This window comes from Cupressus sempervirens, chromosome 7, assembly GCF_028749045.1.
Source record: "Cupressus sempervirens isolate cs-2001-9-10 chromosome 7, ASM2874904v1, whole genome shotgun sequence".
Classification (NCBI taxonomy): domain Eukaryota; kingdom Viridiplantae; phylum Streptophyta; class Pinopsida; order Cupressales; family Cupressaceae; genus Cupressus; species Cupressus sempervirens.
This window is the reverse complement of record NC_143124.1, coordinates 840,169,549-840,195,846: the sequence shown is the minus strand read 5'-3', so window position 1 is coordinate 840,195,846 and position 26,298 is coordinate 840,169,549.

Genomic DNA, 26,298 nt, shown 5'->3' with positions numbered 1-26,298 from the left:
TCAACTCTTTAGGATTTGTTATTTCATGCCATCTGTATCTTTGAGTTTAGTTGTTTGCCTTTGTGTGCCTCTTAATTTGAGTAGTTTCTACTTTTTGGAAAAGCTTTGTAGCTTCTTCATGCTTGACTAATGTTCTTAATGATCATTTTTTTGTTCCTATCTTATAAGACATTCACTAGTTTGGAGACTTTTGTAGTCCTTCACTAGTTATTTTAGCATCCTTTCCATCTCTTCTTGGAGGAGGGTTTTTCCCATATGATTTTCTCTATTTCTCCTTTTTACAAAGATTTGATTGTGCTTGGGTACCTCATCAAGACTTTTTTTTGGGTACCTAAATTAAATTTCAGTAGGAGTTTTTAGGTTTTGAGCTACTCCCTAAGTTTATCTTAAGGGGAGGGGGGTCTTGGAGTAATAAAGCATAATATTATAAACTTTATTTTACTTATGCTAAACTTTAGGCATATAATAATTAATTCTTTTATTAATTATTACCATGCAACCTAGGTTAGTTTCCTATTAGGGTTTTGATCTACTTCATAATGATTGATCTCTCTTTGTAATTAACACTTTTTGATTAAATAACAATATTTTTTCTGCACACCAAGAATGTCTCCTCTATTGTGGATTTGTGAATTCTAACCTCCACAGATTTTCTCCTCTCTTTTTGTGACATGTGTTTGCATTCAGTGATTCTTGGGAGTTGTGGGTTGATCTTTCCTCAAATTCAACATATACAATTCCTTATTTCATTCTTCCTTACACTACATTCAAGACAAACCATTTTCTTTATTTTCCCTCTGCACTACTTATACCATAGGCTATAATATTATCACTATACAAGGTTATAAGGGTTTAAATGCTAGTATCAATGAACATGGTATTAAGATCCTTGTTCACCTTCATAAGTGCTAACATAAGGGGAGCATGGGTTACTTTTCCCCTTCCAATGCTCCACCTACTTTCCCTCCTCCACAACTTCCTCTTCATCTTGTCACTCAAGAAGTCTTAACACTAAGAGTTTGTTACTGCCTTGTAACTACATCTAAGCTAAGATATCAACCTTATGAAAAGAATGCTATCAATAAACCTTCATGTCCCTTTTTCTATAATAATGAACATTTACTTTGTGATTGTGTTGAATTTTCTTTTAAGTTCATGATAAAGTTGAAAATGGTAAGATTTCTTATACACAAGATATTTTGTTTCTTCTTCATCAAATTACTTAGTATTTTTTACTCCCTATTGGGGCCACTCTCTATTCTCTATATATTATGGTTAATATGGGGCCATGATATATATTTCTCTTTGTTCCTCTTAACTGGGGGGGAGGTTCATCTTTCATTAGAATCTATTTTTTCTATTTGTTGTATGCTTTTCTATACTTATCCTTTTTGTAAAAGGTATATTTGGTATATGAGAGGTATGTTTTAGGGTGCTTAATATGTTATCCATCTTTCCATTTTTCTTCTTTGCAAATGTGTTTTTTTTAGAATGTGTTTACATTGCTTTGGTGTGTTACATTTTTATGTGCAACTTTATCTTTGTATCATATATGTTACAAGATAAATATCCTTGAGGGATTCTCTCTTTTCTCTTTCAAGGATCTATTATCTCTTTGTTGTTCCTCTCATGATAATCTCTTTTCTCTTATTCTTTCATGTCTCTATGGCTTTGCATTATTTTACGATACATTCTATTGAAGTCGAGGAAAGCTCAACCCACAGCTCCTAAGAATCACTACATGCAAACACCTGTCATAGAAGGAGATAGAAGCAAAACTATGGAGGTTTGAATTCAAAAATCCATAAGAGAGGAGACATTATTTATGTGCAAAAGATAATTTTCTATTCAATCAATAAGTGTTTATTACAAAGAGAGATGCATGCTTATAAAGGAGATCAAAACCCTAAAGGTAACTATTCTACGTTGCATGATAATAATTAATAAAAGAAATAACTATTATATGCCTAAAGTTTAGCTTAAGTAAACTAGAGATAATAAGAAAAATTATTACTCTAACCCCCCCCCCCCCCCCAAGATAAACTTGGGGAGTAACTAAAATCCTAGAAACTACTACTAAAATTAAATTTGGGTCCCAACAACAAGGCCTGATGAGATACCCAAGTACAACCAAATTTCTTTAAAGAGGAGAAATAGAGAAAACCACATGGGAAAAACTCTACTCTAAGAAGATATGGGAAGAATGCTAAAAGAAATAGTGAAGTACTATAGAAACCTTCAAAACATAGTGTCTCTAAAGATAGGAACAAAAGGGTGATCATGAAGAACACCACTGTAGTATGAAGAAGCTACAAAGCTCTGTTAAAAAGTAACTATCGATCTGAAGAGCCTCAATTGAAATAGAACCTAACTCAGTGGAGAAGACTATAATCTACATGAGTTCCCTCAAAAGGCACACAAAGACAAATTACTAAACTTGAAGATACAAATGACATAAAACACCAAAGCCTGAAGAGTTGATCAATTGAACATGAAAGGATACATCCAAAGTAGGAAAAAAAAAAAGAGTGTTTATATGGTAAATGATCCATCTCACCAAAATGCATACGTTACATTCGTATAGTACATAGGAACAAATACTAAATAAATAACTCACTCCATCAAACCAAGAAAGCATAAGAACCAACAAAAGAACCCCCCTAATGCAAACAAGGGTGGGGTAACATGAAATTGAAAAAGTGGGCCAATAAGAACTACATGTCAAGAAACCATGACCAAGATACAAAAAAGAATACATAGTAATGTACTAAGGTGATCAATCTAAGATACATCATGAGGCTAATGTCATGGGTAAACTTACTAGGCCAAAATAGATGGAAAACAAAGGCAAAAAGTCCCCATGACACTTAATCAGAGTAGTGCATGTAAAATAAGGGAAAAGATATGGTGAATCCCATGAATAGAGTAATTTGTATCAGTGTCCTTAGATGACACTACTCAAATCAGAAGGAAAAACATCGAAAAAAAAAATTGAAACAAAAATATAGATTTATGGCACTTTATCTCAGTGCATTTGCAAAAAATACATACAATAGATGTCTACAAAGATTAGAAGAGACATAAGGCTGGTAAAATATGAAGTATAGCCCATGGAAAATCATCTGAAGCAAAAAAAATGATTCTTGGACCTTAAATAACCAAGATATCTACCAGAATGCTAAAAAACATAAAATCAAATAGGATGTACCTTGAGAAAAATTTGGAAAAATAACTAGCATCAATAGAAAGAGCACATAAAGACCTTTCCAATGACATAAAGAACTCCAAAATCAAAGACTGAATGCTTAAGATAAGTCTCACGAAATGCAAAATAGAACCCCTAACCTTGATAGTAAGAAAAGTTATTAAAAAAAAGCATAAAAACTCAAAAATACATGTACTACTATGACATGCTTAGAACTAGCTTTTTGATGATATCTTATTTATGAAAAACAGAGTCTGTATGCCTAAGATATGAGCAAAAAACCACTGGTTGGTCCAAACTAAACCATAGGGGCAAATAGGTGTAATGATGTAGGTGCTAACATCAACAAATGATAAGCCTAATTTGACAATCAAATTGTCGTTGTGGCAAAAAAATACTAGAAAAATCCCCTAGTTAGAAAAAAACACTGGTAAAAATCCATTGTGATCGAAAAATATGTTAGAGCTGAAAAAATAACCCAGTGGCAATAACAAGTCACATGCATTGAGAAAACACTCTCCAGTCACCAAAAAACATTGATGCCAATAAAAGGTGGGGGCTTCCAAAAAATAAGTGTTGCATGAATTGTCGAGAAACCAAAAGGCACCATGCAAAAACTATTAGTGATGCCTTTAAAATAGGCACATGAAAAAAGTGGAGCCCAAAAGACCATCATCAAAGGCTACAAAGTTTCTTAAGATTCTTGAAAACCACCAACCTCACACAAGGGCCTGAAATGGGTGGAGGAGACGTGTGATCAAGCCTGTACATAGGTCAAAGGATGGGGGATTGCACAAATGTCCATGTTGTGGAGCATGGTAAAGTCCATGGTGGGTATCAAAAGGAAAAAAAGAGGGCCTGCAGAGAGAAGACAACATGGCCTAATGCTCAAGGTACTTTAAAAGTGTGTTCTCCAAAAGCATGTCTGACTACTGATGAAAGAAGATCACACGCTCCACATGAAAAGTGCCTAGCACTTGGAAAAAATGCTGGTCAAAAAATGATACGAGCCACATGAAGAGAAAAAGGTTCCAAACTAGTGGCACACTACCCAAAATATCGGCTCTCCAAAAAATTTCCCAGGCATGGATCTACACGACAAACAAAGTGAGCAAGGCCATTGAGGGGATGAGAGGAGTTTGATGAATAGGCATGGGAGCCACTTTTTCACTGATACAGGTTGTTAGTATGAGATAGAGAGTGTGTAGGGAGGGTATAGGGCTAACCCTTTTATTAAACCACAATCCATGAGATATAAAAAATGTCCCCCTCCTTTGAATTTGCATGTGCCTTTATAAGGCGTGCAAAAGAATTTTTTTATATTTTTGGAGAAAAATAAATTACCGTTGCAATTTGTGTGTATAGGTTGTACAGTCTGGGTGATTTTTTTGCCTCATAGACAACTTTGTCTAAATATGGAAATGAGGGTTTTTGGGTGCTCTAAGACCAATAGTGATGTCTGTTTGGACTCAAAATGACTTGAAATGAATGTCTCCTAGATCCAATACAAAATTTTATAGAAAACACTATCAAACCTCTCATGAAGAGAAAAAGGGCATGAAAATATAGAGCTTTGATACCATGTTGAAGTCAAGAAAATCTCAACCCATAGCTCCCAAGAATCACTACATGCAAACACCTATCACAAAAAGAGAGAAGCAAAGCTATGGAGGCTAGAATTCACTGATCCATAAGAGAGGAGACATTCTTGATGTGCAAAAGATCAATTGCTATTCAATCAAAAAAAGTTTATTAAAAAGATATATTCATCCTTACAAAGGAGATCAAAAACCCTAAAGGTAACTATCCTAGTTTGCATGATAATAATTAATAAATGAATTCATTATTATATGCCTAAATTTTAGCTTAAGTAAACCATAGATAATAAGAAAATATCATATTAAACTATAAAATTCTTATCTTTGGGTATGTAAGGTTTTGTTTCTTGCAAGATGTGATTTTTGTTGCTTAACAATTATTTATTTATCTTTGATTTGAGTGTTTGACATTTAAAAACCATCTATAGTATCTTTCCTTTTATAGTTACTTCATATGTGATATTTTTTCTAGCATAACACTATGTTGCTTGGAATTTCATATCTTATGATGTATCTTTCCTTCTCTCTATGGTTTTATATTATTTTGTAATATATCTTGTTTGATATATAGTGTTTTGATTTGTGCAAGGCTAGATTATGATCATTTCTTATAATTTGTTCTTATATCTTACATGCTTTTGTTTTAATCTTCCATGGACTTCTCATTTCTCTTTCGTCCCTCTATACTTGGGGGGAAAGGTTTTTTGTACATTCTTCCTCTCTTTTTCTAAGAATTGGCTTTCCTTAGTACAGTGACAATTGTTTATCACATGACACTCTTTTCCTATAAAGAATTGTGTCGTGATCACGACCCTCTATTATATAGAAGAGGTGTATGTCTATAATCATCACCTCTTCTTTACTTTCAAAACTATGTCCATCATAAATATTTTCCCTTACTTTGTGTCTTAAAGTTTGTCATCTTTCATCCAAGGACCCCTCTTTTCTCCTACACAAAAAGGGTAGAACAGGCACATTATTGTTGTTCTCCCCATCTTTTTGTCTTGAAGTTGTTATCTTTGTTCATACACTACTCTTGAAGGTATATGTCTTGTTAATAAGATCTCTTCCTTTAAAGGGTCTCTTTTCATAAGTGGCATATGCTTTCATAATTTATCTATTTTCTTAGCTTACAAGAGCTAACACTCTTCCCTAATTTTATGACATATATTATTGCTTAAAGGATATCTCTATGTTTCTGAGGGGGTAATACAAACACCCTCCTTGTCCCATGGTTTACTTTTTATGCACTTTTACTTTTACATTGCAACATGCCACTCCCTAATGGGTATAAGTGACATTTCTCCATCCTAGGGTAATATATTTATCCAAGTACACACACACTTATCTCTATGGATAAGAAACCCTTGTCGATCCACATAGAGCACACATATTTTTACATATCATGGTGATACAAATGAATTTATCCATGGGTGTACTCATACATACACATGCATTCAAAATTTGTTGATTGACAACACACAAGGTGACTATCAAACACACAAACTTGCTAGACCATTTGATCCTATTATTTTTTATTGACAATAAGGCACACAAACCTTGTTGGGAAAGATTCTCTCTCTCATTCTAGTAGGATAAAATCATGAGGGATGTCAACCTTTGTGGTGCTCTTATCTTTACTATGTGATATTTTATGATTTTTAATAGCCTTCCAAATATGATTTTAGTGGGTGAGATTGTTCTTTGGCTGATGTATCTTTCACTAGTTGATTTAGATTTTAGTACAAACCCCCTTTTTTTCTTTTGATTTAGTTTTTCTTTTTCTTCTTCTTTTATTTTGTGCTCTTATGCATGGGAATGGAGTGAGGATCATAGGTTTGGGGGCTTATGTTCTTGGACTTGGTGATGTTCTATCTCATTTTGACATTGCTACTTCAGCTCTTCTTCCTTTACAAAGAGTATGAATTGTCTCATACTCCTACCAAAGTGGGGGCTAAATATATTGTTTTAAAATGGAAGAACTTCAGTTTAAGATTTTTTATCCATCCTTAGTGTGGTTTTGGTCTCTCTTTCTTCTCCCAATCTTGCTCATTTCTGATTTTCTGGAATGTCCCTTTAGGTGCTATTTTATCAACTTTTGGTCATATATTTTGGTGGTTTCCATATTTTCTTAATATTTTTGTACTTTCCCCTATACCTTGAGGTCCCTTTCTTGAGATTATCCTCAGGTATAGATTAACTTGGTAGACCTATACAAGTATAGGTTGACCAAGTTAACTTATATCCAGAGGGATTTAGGTCTTGGGCCCAAAGTGTCTTGAGTGTGAATAAACTAGTATATAAGGAGGTTTGGGGATTTCATTTTCATTCATCAAATCAGCATCATCATACAAGAATTCAAGAGCAATTATACACACATACATGAGTCTTCAAGAATCTACATAAAGAGTTCTTTAAGCATTCATCCAAGATCTAGCATTTCCTTCTTGCATCAAGCTTATTCTTTGTGTTCTGTATGGTTTCATTTATCTAATGCATAACTTTTGCATGTAACTCTGAGAAGGGGTAGAAGGTTTTAAGTTGAGTTTATTCCACATGTTGTTGTAGGAATCTCAATGCACCCTCCTTGTGTCAAAAACCCTAATGAGACTTGCAAGGTTTTGGTAGGGTGGACAAAAGATGCAAAAGGAAATGAAGCTTAAACTCTAAATATAAGATGCATATAAATGAAATAGCAAGAAAAGACACACAAATCCTAGGGTATTATTAAAAAATGAATATATAATTAGAAAGTGCATATTTAAAACATATAGTGGTGAATGTATAAACCCTAAAATGAAACTGTTAGAGTAAAGCTTTGATTTAATTTCATTTATTAAATTTGCTTTATTCCCTTCTTAAGATTTTACTTTATGCACCTTTTGCATCTCTATTTAATAATTAATTATTAATTATTAAATAGATTTTCCTTTTTAGGTTACCCTTTTTTAGGTTTTGATCTCCTTTTATAAGGATTGATCTTTTGTAATTTTGATTATCTTTTCCATTTCTGAAAATACATTAGCATATTTTTCAAAGCAAAACCATTCGCCTCCTCTTGTCTTTTTCTTCTGTGACAGGTTTTTGCATTTAGGTATTCGAAGGCTTTGTGGATTTTTGTTGATCAAATCCTTCATGGTATCAGAGCTGGATCTGTTGCAGCTTGTTTTTTATTTAGAGAAAAATGAGAACGAAGGTTTGGCAGAACAAATCTGGAATTTTTTGGGTTTTTTTGAGAAAACAAGAGGCTCACTAATTTTCAAAGTAGGTTGAGGCCAAACGGACATCACGGATGGATCCAGAAGGTGTCAAAACCCTTGTTTCCATATAAAATCTGTCTGATTTGGACAAAGTTGATTTGGGAAGCAAAACAATTTTGCCTGATAGGGCCACATGGCCTCTGCACGCGTTACGAGGCAATTTTTTTATCAATTTTTTTTTTTTAAATTAAAAAAGGCACAAATTTTTTTTTTTGGCCCGCAAGCCCTTTTTTGATGCCAGTAGACCTTTTGTCAGCCAACTCTGGTGACAATACCGGTGCAGGCTGTTGGCGTTTATTTTCTCGGCCGCCACTCGCTTGTGGCCGCTATGCCACCGTGCAGCGTCGCCTCGGCTTCACCTCCGCCCACACCGTGCTTTGTCACCACTACTCCTCTGCCCGAGCTATGCTGCGCTCCTCTGCTTGGACCACCAAAGCTCCGCTCCGCTGCTGCCAGTGGTGGCATGTTATTTTTTTAAAATTATTTTTTTAAAAAAAATTTAAAAAAATTATTGCTTATGGGTGGCCCTGCCATTTTTTTGCAATAACTCTCGCATACGAGGGTCTTTTTCAATTCTGAAAAAAGTGTCAGAAAGCTGATTCCGAGACAAAGATGATGGAGAAGGAATTTTTGGATTTTTTTTCTAGATTGATACCTATTTTGGCATTTGAAGTCTATTGATGACTTCTATCTTTCGGAGGGCATAACTTCTTCATTATTGCTCCATTTTTTGATCCGAAAAAATTGTCAAAAAGCTCTTTTCGAGCACTTTCCAGATTCTCAGTCTTTTCACCAGTATTTGGTACTAGGTATTTTTGATTCATATCTGAAGCTTTTTTGCTCTTAACTCATTTACACAATCTATTTGTAAGTTGGGGTTCGGTTTATTGCATTGTGGGGGGCATTTTTATATTATTTTCTATTATTATATCAGTATATTAGAAAAAAAAAAAAGAACTGAAAAAAAAAAAAAAAAAAAAAAACCTTTCTAAAACAATGGTCAAGACCACTTCTTCTCTAGAACTTCTGACCCCTCATAATTATCACACCTGGAAGACCTCAATGACTCGGCTTCTCTGGTCAAAAGGGTTGTGGTCATGTTTAGATGCCATTCAGCCTATTCTTTAGAGGCCTTTTGAGATCATGCAGCATCAAAACAAAATGGATGAGGCAATCAGATTGATTACATTACAGGTATCAGATAGTTTACAGTTTCATTTGGATGGGTGTAATACTCCTTTGGCTATGTGGACCAAGCTTAAAGGCTTGTTTGGTACTGTGAATGAGTTTAGGGCACTTCAAATAGAGACAAAGCTTACAACACTTGCACTGGATTCCTTTCTAACTATTGATGACTTCTTGATGAAGTTTACTCAATAGAGATCCTTGTTGCAGAGTTGTGGAAAGATGAAGACTGATACTGAGTGCATCTATTTGATTCTCTCATAGCTTCGAGCGAATTTTTAGATATTTGCTTCCACATTCTATTCCACCAAAGATGCTTTGGGGAATCAATTTTTTATGCCTTCTTTTCAGGTCTTTTGTGATCGCTTGACTAGAGAGCAGTCAAAACTCACATAGTTGGATACTATGACTGGTTCTAAGACAAAGGCATTGGTAGCTCAGACATCTACAGGAAAGCTGAAGTAGAAATTGAAGCATAAGATAGATTTAGCAGGCAATGAGAGTTCCTCCAAGCCTCCTCCCAAATCAGATGCTCGGAAACCCTCTCAGAGGGGTATTACTTCTAATTCTGGTGAGTCTTCCTCCAAAACTAAGAAGTATATAGGTGAACCTTGCAGTTTTTGTGGCAAGGAAGGACATCCAATTTCTAGGTGTTAAAAATGTCATGAGGCATTAGAGGAGGCCATGCAACAGTCCAATATTGCTTCTCTGAAGCCTCCACCTCCACCTATAGGGAAAGGACATGCTCTTTCTACACACACATTATCTTCTCCAGCTTCATGGATTCTTGATTTTGGAGCTTCCCATCATATGACACACTCAACTAATTTGGTTATTTCACTTGCTCAGAGTGTTACTACACAGATTGCAGTTGGTGATTCTTCTCAGATTTTAGTCACAGGTTCAGGAACTATCTCTTTAGAGCGTGGTTCACTATAGGATGTTCTCTTGGTTCCAGCCATTTCTACGAACCTCATATCTATCTTTCTGATTTGTCATTTAGGCTCTAGAAAGATAGTTGAGTTCTCACCACATGATGTGGTTATTTGAGACCTCCATGATCCTGATTTGGTTATTCCTATAATGATTATTGATCTTCAGTCTCACTTATATCAGTTTGATGGCTTTGAGAGCTCTAATTCTATAGGTGTTTCTCTCATTGCTCATGCAGACACAGTGAGAAAACTTTGGCATGAGCATTTTGGCCATGTCAATTATAGATATCTACAGTAGATGAGTACATAGGAGCTAGCAATTTGGTTACCTCAGATCTCGTGTACTGATAGTGTGTGTCAAGGTTGTGCACTTGGCAAACATCATAGAGATCCTTTTCTGATAGGTAGATCCACACGTGCTAAGGCACCATTGGAGTTGATACATAGTGATCTAATGTCATTTCCCACTCCATCTTTTTTTGGTGCTCGATATGTGCTCACCTTCATTGATGACTTCTCTAGATGCACATGGGTGTACTTTTTGAAGTACAAGTCTGATGTCTTTGATTCATTTCGAATCTTTAAGACCTTTGTGGAGAAGTAGTCTGGTCTTTCAATCAAGCATATCCGCACTGAAAATGGGGGGGAATATGTGAATCAGTCTTTCAGAGATTTTTGCACTAAGCATGGTTTACAGCATCAGTTCTCTATTTCTCATACACCTCAGCAAAATGGGGTTGTTGAGAGAAAGAATAGGACATTACAGGAGATGGCCAATTGTATGATATAGTCTCATGCTATGAGTTCTTCATTTTGGGTTGAGCCTATCAATTGTGCCAACTATATTTAGAATCGAATGCCTCATAAGGCATTGCAACACATGACTCCTGAGGAGGCTTGGACTCATGTCAAACCTGATGTTTCTACTTTTTGCATTTTTGGTAGTGAGGCTTGGGCATTTATTCTAGATGCTCAGCAAAAAGCCATGGAGAAGAAGAGTCAACCACTCATTTTTGTTGGCTACTATGAGGATGTGAAAGCATACATGTTATTTGATCCTGATTCCAGAGATATCTTGTTTCGACAAGATGTTCAGTTTGATGAGCATTATCCTTCTATGGATCCTCCATCTTTAGCTTCTTCTTCACTACCCAGTACTTCACCTACTCCTCTACAAGATTATGCCTCCTCTGAGGAATATCTTGAGATTGATCTCCCTTTGCCTCCTCCACTAGATGTTCTACAAGTGCCCAAGTGGGCTCGTGATATTGTTGATGCAGCTAGACCTCTGGCAAGTGATCCTACAGATGTTCGTCATACTCATTCTCAGACTGCAGGTAGTGGCCTTTTGAGTCATGCCATTTCTGATGATCCTCAAAAAATTTCACAAGTGACAGGACACTCAGAGTGGGATAGGGCAATGGATGAGGAGTACTCTTCTTTGATGAAGAACCACACATGGGATATTTTTCCTCTTCCAAAAGGAAGAAAGTTGGTTCGGTGTCATTGGGTGTACTGTAGCAAATATGTTGCAGATGGTTCTATAGATAGGTACAAGGCACATCTTGTTGCAAAGGGTTTTTCATAGGTTGAGGGTATTGATTACTCTGAGACCTTTGCCCCTGTTGCCAAGATGAATTCTATTCGCCTTGTACTCTCTCTAGCAGCTTCATAGGGATGGATAGTTTTTCAGATGGATGTGAAGAGTGCTTTTCTGCATGGAGACCTTCATGAGGAAATTTACATGGAGCAGCCTCATGGTTTTGTGTAGGACTCTTCATTGGTATGCTGGCTTAGGGGGTCTTTATATGGTCTCAAACAGGCTCCTAGGGCTTGGTATGAGAAGATGGATTCCTTCTTGCTTGCTTCACAGTTCACTCAGTGTCATGGGGTTGACTTATTGATTCTTGTGCTTTATGTTGATGACCTCATCATCACAAGAATCTCAGTCTACATGATACAAAGTGTTCAACATGCATTGAGAGAGCAGTTTGAGATGATAGATCTTGGACTTTTGCACTATTTTTTGGGCCTACAGGTTTTTCAGTCTTCAGATGGGATAGCCATACTCCAGCAGAAGTATGCTCTTGATATGCTTCAGAGATTCGGCATGCTTGATTGCAAGCTTGCCCCTACACCTTTTTAGTCAGGTGTTGTTTTATCTACTACTTGCTCTACTCCTACAGTGGATTCCACTCTATAAAAATAGCTTGTGGGTAGTTTGTTGTACCTGACACACACACGTCTAATATCTCCTTTGCGGTTGGACTTGTCTCTTGATTCTCCCATGATCCTCATGAGTGTCATTGGCAAGCATCTAAATGTATCTTAAGGTATATTAGAGGTACAACATGTTATGGCATTCACTACACATTAGGGGATCCTCACATTGTTGGTTTCACAGATTCAAACTAGGCTAGTGACATTGATGATCGTAAGTCTACTTTTGGTTTTGTATTTTGTCTTGGTTCTGGTCCTATTACATGGTCTTGCAAAAAGCAGCATGCTCATGCATTATCATCTATAGAGGTAGAATACAGGGCAGCTATATTAGCTAGTCAAGAGGTTTTGTGGCTTCAACAGTTGATGATAGAGTTTGGATTTCCTCATGATAGTCCCACCTTTATATGGTGTGACAGTCAAAGTGCTATACACATTTCACGCAACCCTGTTGAGCATTAATGGACCAAGCACATTGAGCTTCACATGCACTTCATCAGGCATCTCATTCACGATGGTGCCTTGAGCTTGGAGTATATTCCTACTGCTGAGCAGGTTGTAGAAATCTTCAGTAAACCTTTTGCATCCCCATGGTATCTTTAGCTACGTTCTATGCTTGGGATGAAGGAATTTGTCCTTGGGGGGTCTCAGTGATGAGTCCTTCCTTCCTTCTTTTTACTACTATCTCTTTTTGGAGTAGATTTTTTCCCATTGGGTTTTCTCTATTACTTTGTTTCATAGAGATTTAGTTGTTATTGGGTACCTCGTTAGGCCTTGTTGTTGGGACCCAAGTTTGCTTTAAGCTTTGCATTGTAGTTTCCTTGCTCCTTCTGCATTGTTTGTAGCTGCATTGTTGCTCATCTTAAGGGGGGGTGTTAGAGTAAAGCGTTGATTTAATTTGATTTATTAAATTCGCTTTATTCCCTTCTTAAGATTTTACTTTATGCACCTTTTGCATCTCTATTTAATAATTAATTAGTAATTATTAAATGGCTTTTCCTTTTTAGATTACCCTTTTTCAGGTTTTGATCTCCTTTTATAAGGATTGATCTTTTGTAATTTTGATTATCTTTTCCATTTTTGAAAATACATTAGTAGATTTTTCAGAGCAAAACCCTTTGCCTCCTCTTGTCTTTTTCTTCTGTGACAGGTTTTTGTATGCAGGTATTCGAAGGCTTTGTGGATTTGTGTTGATCAAATCCTTCAGAAACCATATGGTGGTTAAGTATGGTAGTTTTAAAAAACTATAAACTATAAGTGTAATGCCCCGCCCGGAGATCCTTGGAAACAAGGATTCAAATCAAGCCAAGATTTTTTATTTTTTTTACAAGTATGAATGCACATGACAACATCATACAAGGATCACAAAGATTGCAACAGAAGACTTCAACACAATCCTAGCAACCAACAAATCTCCAAACGCCACTACCAAACTGACACACCCAAACAAAACCAACAACCACCACAAACAAGATGAGGGCACAAGAAACAACCACTCATCAACAAAACACCAAGCTGGGGTAAAATGCAGGAACCTGAAATTTGGCTAAGCCTAAAATCCTAAAGCCCTAAAAATTGGCTAAGTGTGGATTTCTGAAGCCCTGAAATTTTTTAGAATCCATAACTTATCTCCGAGAGGTTTGAAACCTATCTCAAACGATTTTTCGCATATATTAAAATATATCTTAAGTATAAGAATATATTTTAAATCCCAAGAGACTAAAACAAAAACACGAAAACTCGATTTCAAGAGAAACTGACAGAATTCAAAATGTAACAGCATAGGGTCGAAGAATGCCCAAAAGGGTATCCAAAACCACTCTCAAAAAGATCGGATCACGAAGAAAAGTGCCCGCTGATGGCACGCGAAAGTTTTTCACAAAAATCGTGTGACACTTTTTACTAAGGGAGGGCGATACTTCTCCTTAAGGCGTGCAACACTCTTCCAGTATCGTACGACATTTCTCAAGAAGGCATGCGACACTTTTCAGCATCATACGACATTTATCAAGAAGGCATGCGACACTCTTCCAGTGTCGTATGACATTTTTCAAGAAGGCGTGTGATACTTTACAGTGTCGTACGACATAGTTTGCATGGGGATGTGATACTTTTCAAAGTGTCGCACCATGCTGAACAAATGTCGCCCATAGAAAACAAAAACACTCCCAAAAGCAAAAAGAACCAAAATGGAGCGAAGAACCTCCACACCAGGGAGTACCGAATCCACGCGAATTGAGGAATGAACAATCGAGTGCAAGAACAACATAGAAAGAAGAACATTTATCCATCTCAACTACAACAGCAAAGAACACACTGAAATAAACATCGCAGAGAGCTAAACAATCAAACTAAGTATGCGGTTCCTCCCAACTGTCAATAGCATCATAAGACCATCATGGATCCTAGCCATCCCTCGTGCGTAACATCCCAAGCCACCGACCAGATCATCGGTATTGTCGTAATAGGGATGTCACTACTAAAAACATGCAACAATAACAACATAAGAAAATCTAACATGCTAGTGATAACGCATAAGATAATCCTACAGTAGATAACATTACCTATCACATGCTAAACAACAGTACACAACAGATATACTACTAAAGCAAATCACATCATCTAATCATATGCTAAACATCATAATAAGGGAATGCGCCAAATAAAATAACATCATCTAAACATGATATACAAGCATCCCAATGAAAGCATAAATCACAAGAAAGCATACTCTGAAACCCAAAGTACCAAGTGAAGACATCCAGCAACGGTCGCACTAGGACAAAAGATCATCTCTATACACCGATCCCTAGCAGTGGCAAAGATAGCTACGCCTCCCAACTACGTGGAACCCGTAGGTCCACACCCACCGTGCTGATGGAGATAATGATTCAACCAAAAATACACAAAAGAACATCCATGGCTAACACTCATGCCAGACAGTATGATGGTTGCAACCAAGAACCTAAGACAATGTAAGGAGTACAGGTCCTGGTGAGACACTCAAAAGACTGCTAAGTAGGGGCTGACATCTTGGAGAGTCGCTTGGCATCGAAAAGCCCAAGCTCAAATCGTGTGTCCTCAAACTTAAATGGGTGCTCACACATTGTGTCCTCGAACTTAATTGGGTGCTCACACATTTTACTTAGCTTAAGTTTTATTAACAATCACACATTTTATTTAGTTATCACTTGCTTAAAACTTCTTATCCTCCATCAACCTCTAGCACCATGAATGTCGAGCTGCGAGATAGAAGCCCCCTCCAAATGCTACCCTACCCTACCCATGCTTATCCTACAACAAGTGCCCGTGGGCATGCATACTCCCATCCCAACCCCAATGATCATAACTTCTGGCAAATTCATTAAAGATCGGACCTCGCAAGTCACCCAACAAATGTATGTGCACGTACTCATGTGTGGCACACCACCATCATGAAGATCATAACACAAGGACAGGAATGAGAACACAATGCAAAGAAAACACCCAACTAAAAGCAACACGAGAAGGATGAATTCTACACGAATCCCAAAGCCAATAAAATCATACATCATGAAATCACTCAATCGACCTCAATCCGAGAGTATGGATTCTACATGAATCTCAATGATGTAACAAGACCAAACATCATGAACTCACTCAACCAGCCTCAATCCGAGAGTATGGATTCTACAGGAATCCTAGCATTCACGAAACAAAAGCAAAGGTCCAAAAGAAACCATAATAGGTAACAATTCACTCAACTGAACACAAAGTTGCGAGTACGGGTGTGACATGCATCCCAATGCAACAAAAGGTGCAATAGTGGTCTGACTAATATCCAAACGGATCATCCAGGTCCACGATCCACATTGTACCAAGAAAACTCGAGAAAACAGGGCGGTATGCAAAACGAAGTAAAAACTTCAAAATTTTGGAAAACTTCAAAATTAAAACCCATTTGGCCTTTGGGTTCAAAAACCCCAAAAATCCAAAAATAAATGGAATTGGACACCGTATGCAAAAACGGCCAGCATAACGGCGTAAAATTCCAAACCCTCATCTCAAAAAATAGGATAATGTTCATACCCACCCAACTGGGTAGAACTAGCATACAGAAACGGAGGGGAACACTAGTTCTCAGCCTCCAAACAAACGACTACCAAAAATAGAAGCAAAAACGGAGCAGAAACAATGAAACAGGAAAGCCCTACCTCATAGCCAAAAGGGCAAAACGGGAATCTAAACCATAAAATAAATATCCTGCAGAAGTAGCTAAAAATTGTGAGAATCCAAGGTTTCCTCGAGCTGGATCCAACGAGCCCAACCTCGCGATGATCCCACACCTGTAGCTCCCACAACGAACAAAACAGTAGATCCTCATGAAGAGGATTTTGGGTTTTACTCTCCAACTTTCCAATTTGAAAGTGAGAAGTGAGGAATTAAATTCCTCTTTGGATACTTATTCACTTTTTGGGTGAATAATCAATAAGGGCATTTAACCAGCCAATCTAGTTAAACTCTGAATTGACCCAAACGAAAATAGGCTATTCTTATAAATAGGAATTCATCTATGGCAAAGCTGCCAAAAATTAAAATAAATCAAATAAAAAGCTCGAAAACCCAAAAACACAAAAATCACCTTAAACATCTTTCACGACAATGCGAACCTCTAAATGCACAGACACGCTTACTGGTCTAGTCAAATAATGCAATGAGTTTGGATTTAATAATCACCAAAAGGTTTAAATTAAACATTTTAATAAAGGATACGTCGACCATAAAAGGACGACATTGGTAAAATATGAAAGGCTGAATCACTAACTCCATGTGCCACTACCAGGGATATAATCCTGCACACTAAACAACATGATCAAGTGCAATTGCATATAATAACATAGCCAAAGTAATAAATGCATTAAATCACCTAATTTAACCATTTATTTAATTATATTAAAATAATCTATTTACATCACTCACGTTCACATAAAGCATAACAATGCAGGAATGAAGTAAATAACCATAGCATTAAATCCATCACATAACAAAATCAGAGGTATGTCCAAATACCAGATAACTAGATATCATCACAAAACACACTGTCATCTCAAAATGGCATCATAATGCAATATGATTTACTAAACAACATAGTAGTCTAAAATCTATGATACTAGAATCAAGATGTAACATCTGACTCTCAGGTCTTCTCAAATATAAACATAACATGAGTAACAAATATCTCTCTAATCAGAAATGAGACAAGGTAAATGTCTGCAGCACATAACCAAATAATCCCAGAAGAACAATCCACTCTAATTACTTAAGCATTTAATAATGATTGATTACAATGCATAAAAAAAAAAAAAAAACACTTAAAACACATAAGCAAACACAATCATAAACATGACTAACCACTACTACAGGAACCTAGTCCCATGTAGTATGCTAATAGAACATAGTGCAATCTCTGCACACATCTCAAGGTAATCACGAAACAACCTCATGATATCACATCGATCCTGGTAACCACTAGCATAAACCTCAGTGAACCAAAAATCACATCATAATCTCAAAGATCAGTCAAAAGCATAAACAAAGCAACTGATACAAAAACATAAACCCAAACACCTCAACGGTGTAGACCACTCAGGGTCACAATCATGATCCATCACAACAAAAGATCATCAAGGTTGCATCCATCACGATGACTTACAAAAGTCAAATGGGAGAGGCACTACAATAAGGAAAATAATATTTTCCAAAGCTTACTCTAAGCCAATCCAACAATATACAGTATTTTTATAAGAATAAATCAACTTAAATCAATAAAAGTGAAAGCTCCAAGAGTAGATAATTTGGAATCAATACTAAGCAATGAAAGTAATGTGAGAGTTAAAGTTTGTAGCTTATGGAACTTAAAGAAACAATATATATTGGTGATATATAGATAGGAAGGTATATAAAATAGAAAGGTTAGGGTTTTCTCACCATTTGTAACACTTAATTGAATGTAATTATCGTTAGGCGAATATATTCCACTTTCTTAGGTGAATGTGCGTCATGTTAGCATATATATTTGATTCTAATAATTATGCTCTTTCACTAGGTTCTTTTCTTTTTATAGTCATTAAGAACTTAACACATTTAAGATTATCTTAAGGATGTTATTAGATCAATATAGGCAAGTTTATCAGGTTGATGACTCATAGGGATGAACTTTATCATTGTGTTAAAGATCAATGTATAGCAGGCAAGTGCATATATATGTAAGGTATATATTACCCTTTTAGCGCACTAATATAATTATTCCTTCTACAGATGCTTCTCTAATGCCCAAAAAGGTTGTTTTTTGATAAGATGATTCAAAGATCAAGTTATTGTCCAAATGAATAGCTTTACATACTCCTATGAAATGATATATAGGTAGTTGAGATATAATGGGTGGGAATTAACGTGCACATGAAAATATAGACAAAAAAAAAAAGGAACAATAAAAAAATGAAAAATTCATATAAATAAATACAAATGAAAATCAATAATTAGTCCTACTCCGCACAAAACCTTGATATTTATTTATATATAGTTGATTAAGATATTCTATCTAAATCAATACAAAACTAAATAAAAATTAATATAATTTCAAAATTATAGTTATTCAAATACTTTACCTGAAATCCAATAATACATATAAATATAATTAGTTTTAAGATTTTTTAGGGGAATGTACTAGTAGCCATTATAGCTAATTTTACACACCAATAGATTCTAAATAGTACATTAACTTTGATGATTTTTTTGATATTGTCTTCTTATATTGTGACTTAACTTTTGTTACTATTATTTTGACTTTTGGTTAACAAAAAGGCTCACTTTAGGATAACTTTTTGCATGCAAGAATTAAAAAATGACTATTTCAAAATGTTGTCTAATACCTAGTTAAAGATGCCCCAATAACATACACTACACCCGCCACCAAAATTTCCACTACTTATACATAAATGTGCTAATTCTTTTTTCCTTTAATTATCTATACTTTTTATTTTCATGAGTCTAATTAGCTGATAGGCTTTCCTTTTGGAATTCACTCCAACCAGAATTTGACTTACGCTGGAAAATGACTGCCTATAAATGGTTTTAGATGGTTGGTAAATGGTTTACAGATCATATTTATGTGTCATCGGAAATCTTATAATTGCACATAAGTTGGATTTATGGTTTAGAGATAATATTTAATGATGGAGATGTTAGAGTAAATAATTAATATTTTATTATTTATTCTATTGCTTAAGTTTACTTAGGTCATGCATTTATTTAATATTTCGTATTTAATGCATGTTGTGACAACACGGGAGTTTGTTCCCTTCTAGTTGTCACACTTATCTTCTAGCTTGTTCTACAAGCTTCCATGAGCTCTTTATATTCGGGCTCTCTCTCATTGTAATTTCATATCGAAAGCCATTTCTTATTGTAAATACATTTCTTATTGTGTTTGCATTTTTGGCTCTCATGTCCGTTTAGGGTTTTTGCCAGTGCTCCATGCTCCTCCCCTTCTATGGCTTCTCTTTGACAGGTTCGCATGCAGGTGATCTTGGCGTCTTCGGAGTTGGCTTTCCTCAACTCCAACATGGTATCAGAGCCTTCCTGCTGCTGCTTCGTTGAAGAAATTTTGAAGCCGTGATTTGAAGTCACAAACCCTAGTTTGTTTGTGCATTTTTTCTTCAAATCAGGGGATCAGCGATTTTTCGGAGCACTTTCAGCCCAAACGGACATCACCATTGGATCCGGAAGGCCGTTTGCAGTCAGAATTCATATAAAACTTTTCGATTTCGGACACAGGGCAATTTTGGCGATTTTTTGAGTAGTCCAAGAGTCTGCCGTACGGATCGTACGGACGCAGAGCGTAAAAAATTTCAAAAAAAAAGGGTTTTCGGTCGCCACCGCGGGGCCGCCACCGCGCCACCTGCGCGCCGCCCGCAGCGGCCGCAGCAGGCAGCGCCGCCCGCGCTCCGCCGCGGCTCCTCCCGGCTCCGCCGCTGCCCGACCGCCGCTCGTCCGCCGCCCTCCGCCGGCGGCTCCTCCCAGCTCCGCCGCCCTGCGGCCACCTCCGCCGGCGGCTCCTCCCGGCTCCGCCTCAGCCAACTCTGCAGCACCAGTTTGTGCGTGACACGTGGCAGGCGCGCCACGTGGCACCTGCCACGTCATGATCCATACCTGCCACGTCAGCACTGCCACGTGGCACTTTTTTTGCTGCGACGGCTGACGGGCCGTCAATTTAAATCGCAGGATCTGCTGACGTCAGCACTGCATCATCATCCTTCCTTGCACTCTCCTTCAAGTTCTCTTTTGGACCTACTTGTGGTTTTGTGGCCATAACTCTTGCATACGAAGGTATTTTTCCGATCCGAAAGAAGCGCCGGAAATCTGGTTCCGAGACGGAGATTTTGGTGCAGGTATTTTTTGGTTTTGATGCATTTTTATTGCCTGTTTTTTTAGTTAAAGTCCGAAGTCCTATTTTTGACTCCGGCATGCATATCTTTTGCGTCCCATGTCCATTTTTGGAAAACTTTATATTTTTGGAAAGCTGGTTTTCTCATCTTTTCAGAATTGTCATCTTTTTTCCTCACTTTTGGCCTCTTCTCTTTCTATCATAGTTTTGGCGTTTTTGCTCTATGGTGGATATTTTGAGTGATTTAGGCCCGAGGATCGTTTTCCTGGCATGGTTTGCTTTCTTTTCGGCTGTACTTTCTTTTGTTGCAGCTCTTTTTTAGTTCTGATCATTGCAGCTATCTTTTTGAAGCACCTTTTATTTTCGCACTGAGACAAATTGTCACTTTTGCATTCTGGGAGTCATGAACGTTGTTTTGAGTCAGGTGTACTTGCACTATTTTCATAAAGCACCATGGGGGGATTATTGTTTGCTGTTTTAGGCATTCTCCCTTTGTCAAGTGAGTGTCCCTTCCACGACATTAGCCCATGCAGAGTCAGTTAGACCGTGTCTTTATCGGTGTCTGTACTTCTTTTCCTCTCTCCTCGTTCTTGGTTCTTTTGCAGAAGATTTGGCTCAGTTGCCTGTCATCACACCCCGTCTGCATTAAGGGGGGATTATGCTGTGTTCTAATGCATCCATGGTTCGATGGTTCGATAGTGTGAACTATGTATTCAGTGGTTGATCCTACATACAAGGCGATTGCAGTGGCTGGCTACCTATGCATTTCGGTGAGATGGATCATCTACCATATAGACATGCTCGGCTCGTGCCTTCTTCTTCCATGGAGGTTTCTTCAGATCAACAGTTTGGCAGATTTGCGACTTCTTCATGCTTCAGTGATGCTGCTTCTTCATGATCATTCCTTGTTCCTGTTTTAGGGGACAATTTCCCTAGTTGGAGACTTCTTCAGTTCTTCACTAGGTTCTTACCTCTTTTTGGGGGAGGGTTTTTCCCATGTGGTTTTCTCTCTTTCCTCGCTTACAGAGGTTGCATTCTTCTTGCATTGTACTTGGGTACCTAAAATGGCCTCGTTGTCGGGACCCATTATGCATTTCATCTTAGCTTTGTGAGCTTAAGGCATTTCCCTAAGTTGCACTTAAGGGGGGGTGTTAGAGTAAATAATTAATATTTAATTATTTATTCTATTGCTTAAGTTTACTTAGGTCATGCATTTATTTAATATTTCGTATTTAATGCATGTTGTGACAACACGGGAGTTTGTTCCCTTCTAGTTGTCACACTTATCTTCTAGCTTGTTCTACAAGCTTCCATGAGCTCTTTATATTCGGGCTCTCTCTCATTGTAATTTCATATCGAAAGCCATTTCTTATTGTAAATACATTTCTTATTGTGTTTGCATTTTTGGCTCTCATGTCCGTTTAGGGTTTTTGCCAGTGCTCCATGCTCCTCCCCTTCTATGGCTTCTCTTTGACAGGTTCGCATGCAGGTGATCTTGGCGTCTTCGGAGTTGGCTTTCCTCAACTCCAACAGGAGATGAACTCCACAGAATTAGAAATCTAATGCCACCAAATTTTCTTACATTGCCTAGAGAAACTACTCAATTTATTATAAATGTTGGTTGTTACTTTTTGTCTTTAAAACTACATAAATATAATGTTGAGGAGTTTAAAATAAGATCACCAAATCATCCAGAATAATCCTTGGACTACAATCATTAGTTTAGTAATTAATGTTGAGCAGTGATAACTTAATTCACTTTAATGCCCTGACACACGAATTACCATAAATTCCTTTCTATTTTTATAGTTTGGTGTAAGAATAATTTCCTCTCAGTATTTATTGTCAAGTGTAAGGATAATGTGTATTGATGAGTGAGCCAAAAAAAAGTGTGCATGCATTTATGTATATCATATTGGATCTCTAACGACTAAGCATTTATAGTGATTTAGTTTGGATTTAGGAGAGTTAATAGTTTACTCAAGTATGAGGAGCCATGATTTGACATTATTGTGTTTGAGATGCATATGGGGTCATTAAATAGTGAACCTTTTTTGTTCATATCTCCACCATCCAAAGTCAACCACAACTCATTAGCAGACACTTGCAGCTTTAGGTTTGTATCTTCCTCTTCTATTTTTATGTTTTTCTCCTTTTTTCATAAGAAGTGCATCTTCCTATTTTGTTTCTTTATTTTTCTCCATTTTCACAAGAAGTGCTTTTTGTATTGCAAGAACAATTTTATGTCAAATGAAAAACAAAAACTTAACTATTTGTTGTTCTTCATTTGGTTGTTGACATTTAAGGGGATTAAATATTTTATGTTCTCCTCTTGAAAATCCAATGCACTATAGGAATTGCTATACTAATAGTGACAGGAGTTATAGGTATTTAGTGTATAAGGACGTGCATGGTTGTATTGCTCCATTTGTACCCTACACTAACCAATAATGATCCTAGTAGCATATGCTTGTTGCTTGTTAATCCTCTTTTTTCCTTTTTTTTTGGAGAGTTAGTTCTTTAATACACTTACACTCATGTATATACTTAAGATTTTATTGGTGGATCAAGCAACAATAATGCTTCCCACTTTTCATCACCAAGAAATTAGATGGAAAGTGGGGTTGGAAATACTAACGAGCTTCGAATGAAGCTGAGCCTTCGAATGAAGGTCCCTAAGGGCTTTGATTGAAGCCCACCCATTAGGGTCTTCTATCAAAGCCCCACATGGAACATCATCAGTGGGCTTCGATCAAGGCCTAGGGCTTTGATTGAAACCTTGTAGTTGTCGGTAGTTTAAATTATAATTTCCACATTTATTTTTATCATTTTTACTTTTTTGAATTAGTGGACCAAGGGGCTTAAAGCTAACCCAATGATGTCATAGGTTGCAACAGTGTATCCATTACATTTTTTACTTCTTTCGAGCATTCAAGTATGTATCTTCTTCATTTTTGTGTTTTATTTAGAATATTTATTTATTTTTATTGAATTTTTAGTTATTTTTAATGAATGTTTAGTTTTTTTGTATGTATCTTAATTAGGTTTATGTTTACATGTTATTGTAGTTAGTTTTATGTATATAAATTAGTTTTTTTTATTACGTTAGATAGTTTTAAATATAACAATAGTTATCAAATATTAGAAAAAAAAGAAGTTAAAACTATAGTTGGAAAAAAAATGGATTTAAAAAATGAAAAGCTCTAGGTCTAGATAGAAAATGAAAAACAAAAATCTAGTACTAGGTGAATAGAAAATATTGGAAAAATATAAACTATACTTGAAAAAACATAGTTATTTTAAAACTATAGTTGAAAAAACATAGTTATTCAAACTATAGTTGAAAAAACATAGTTATCTAAACTATAGTTGAAAAACCATAGTTAAAACAATGGTTGGAAAAAATAATAGTTTTAAAAAAGAAAAAACTCTAGGACTTGATAGAAAACAAAAAAAAAACAAAAATCTAGTACTAGGTGGATAGACTTAAACAAAAAATAATTTAAATCACTCTCTCCTCTTGCTTTCTTTCTCTGTGCACTTTCTCTCTCCTTAAGTTTTCTCTAAGCTCCCCTCTCTCTCTTCTCACTCGCCTCACTTGAATCTCTCACTCTCTCTTTGAATAGTTTATTCCTCCTCACTCTCTCTCCTCTCACCTTCTATCTCCTCACTTTCTCGCACTTCACTCACTCTCCTCACTTTCTCACGCCTCATTCTCCTCACTTTCTCTCCTCTTGCCCTCTCCACTTTCGCTCTCCTCACTATCTCTCTCCTATCTTTATCCTCTCACTTTCTCTCTCCTCTCACTTCCTCTCTCCTTAGTCTCTCTCAAGTTACTTTCTCTCTCCTCACTTTCTTTCTCTCTCTTTCTCTTCTAACTCACTCTCTTGTCCTCACTTTATCTCTCCTCACTCACTTTCTCTTCAATTTCTCTCTCCTCTACTCTCTCTCCTCTATACTCTCTCTCTCCTCACTCTCTCTTCTCCCCACTCTCTCTTATCTCTCTCCTCTAACTTTCTCTCTCCTCACTATCAAGCTCTCGTCTCACTTTCCCTCTCCTAAGTATCTCTCTCATACCTCTCTCTCTTCTCACTCACTCTCTTGTCCTCACTCTCTCTCCTCTCACTCTCTCCTCACTTTCTCTTCAATTTCTCATCACCATCTCTCTCCTCACTTTCTCTTCAATGTCTCTATATCCTCACTTTATCTCCTACCACTCTCTCTCTCTTCTCACTCTCTCCTCTAACTTTCTCTCCCTTCACTATCTCTCTCCTATCTTTCTCCTTTCACTCTTTTCCTCTTACTTTATGTCTCCTTGTTCTCTTCTCACTATATCTCTTCTTTCTCTCCTCCCACTTTCTTTCTCCTCTAACTTTCTCTCTCATCACTATCTCTCTCCTATCTTTCTCCTCTCACTTTCTCTCTCCTCACTATATCTCTACTCTCTCTCCTCTCAATTTCTCTCTCCTCACTTTCTCTCATTATCTCCTCCTTTCTCTCTCATCTCACTCACTCTCCTATCATCGCTCTCTCCTCACTCACTCTCCTCACCGTCTCTACTCACTTTCTCTTCAATTTATCTTTCCTTTCCTCTCTCTCTCTCTCTCTCTCTCTCTCTCTCTCTCTCTCCTCACTCACTCCTCACTTTATCTACTCTCTCCTCACTCTCTGCTATCTCTCTCCTCTTACTATCTCTCTTATGAATTTCTCTCTTCTTGCTATCTCTCTCCTCTCACTTTCCCTCTCCTCATTATCTCTCCCATATCTCTCTCTTCTCACTCTCTCTCCTTTGACTCTCTCCTCATTTGTAGATGAAAATTTATTTTTATATGCACATTAGCACCTAATTTGAGCTATTAACCTGTAATATGATGTAATATATGTATTTTCTCTTAATAGGATAGACCTCTTAGGGCCTAATAGGACCTCTTAATTTAAAAAGCATATTAACATGTCTAATATAACATATTAACACTTAATAGTCCACCTTTAAAGTTTTGCAATAGGATACATATTAGCATTTAATAAGACCTAGTTAACATTTAATTTACACGTGTTACCCATGTAGATGGCATCACACAATAGAGATGAGGGTCAAGGAATAGACCATGGGCAGCCTCAGGATCAGGGATACAGATAGGATCATGGGCAGCCTCAAGGTTAGGGACTAAGGCAAGGGCAGGGACAGGAGCCAAATGTTCACCCTCACACTCCTGATATGGATAGTATATTCCATTTTGTGGTTATAGAGATGGAACGACTCAAAGAGTTGATTGATAGATTTGTCAATCATTTATATAGAGGTATTTGTGAGGAGATCTATACCAGTCTTCGAGATCTTACTCATAGACTTAGATCAAAAACTACATTTACAATACAGTCTATTGATAGTATTTTTGCAAAGCTTGGAGCAGAGGTCTCAGGTGATATGTCCTTACCCTAGGTTCAAACCTAGACCTTAAGGAGATTA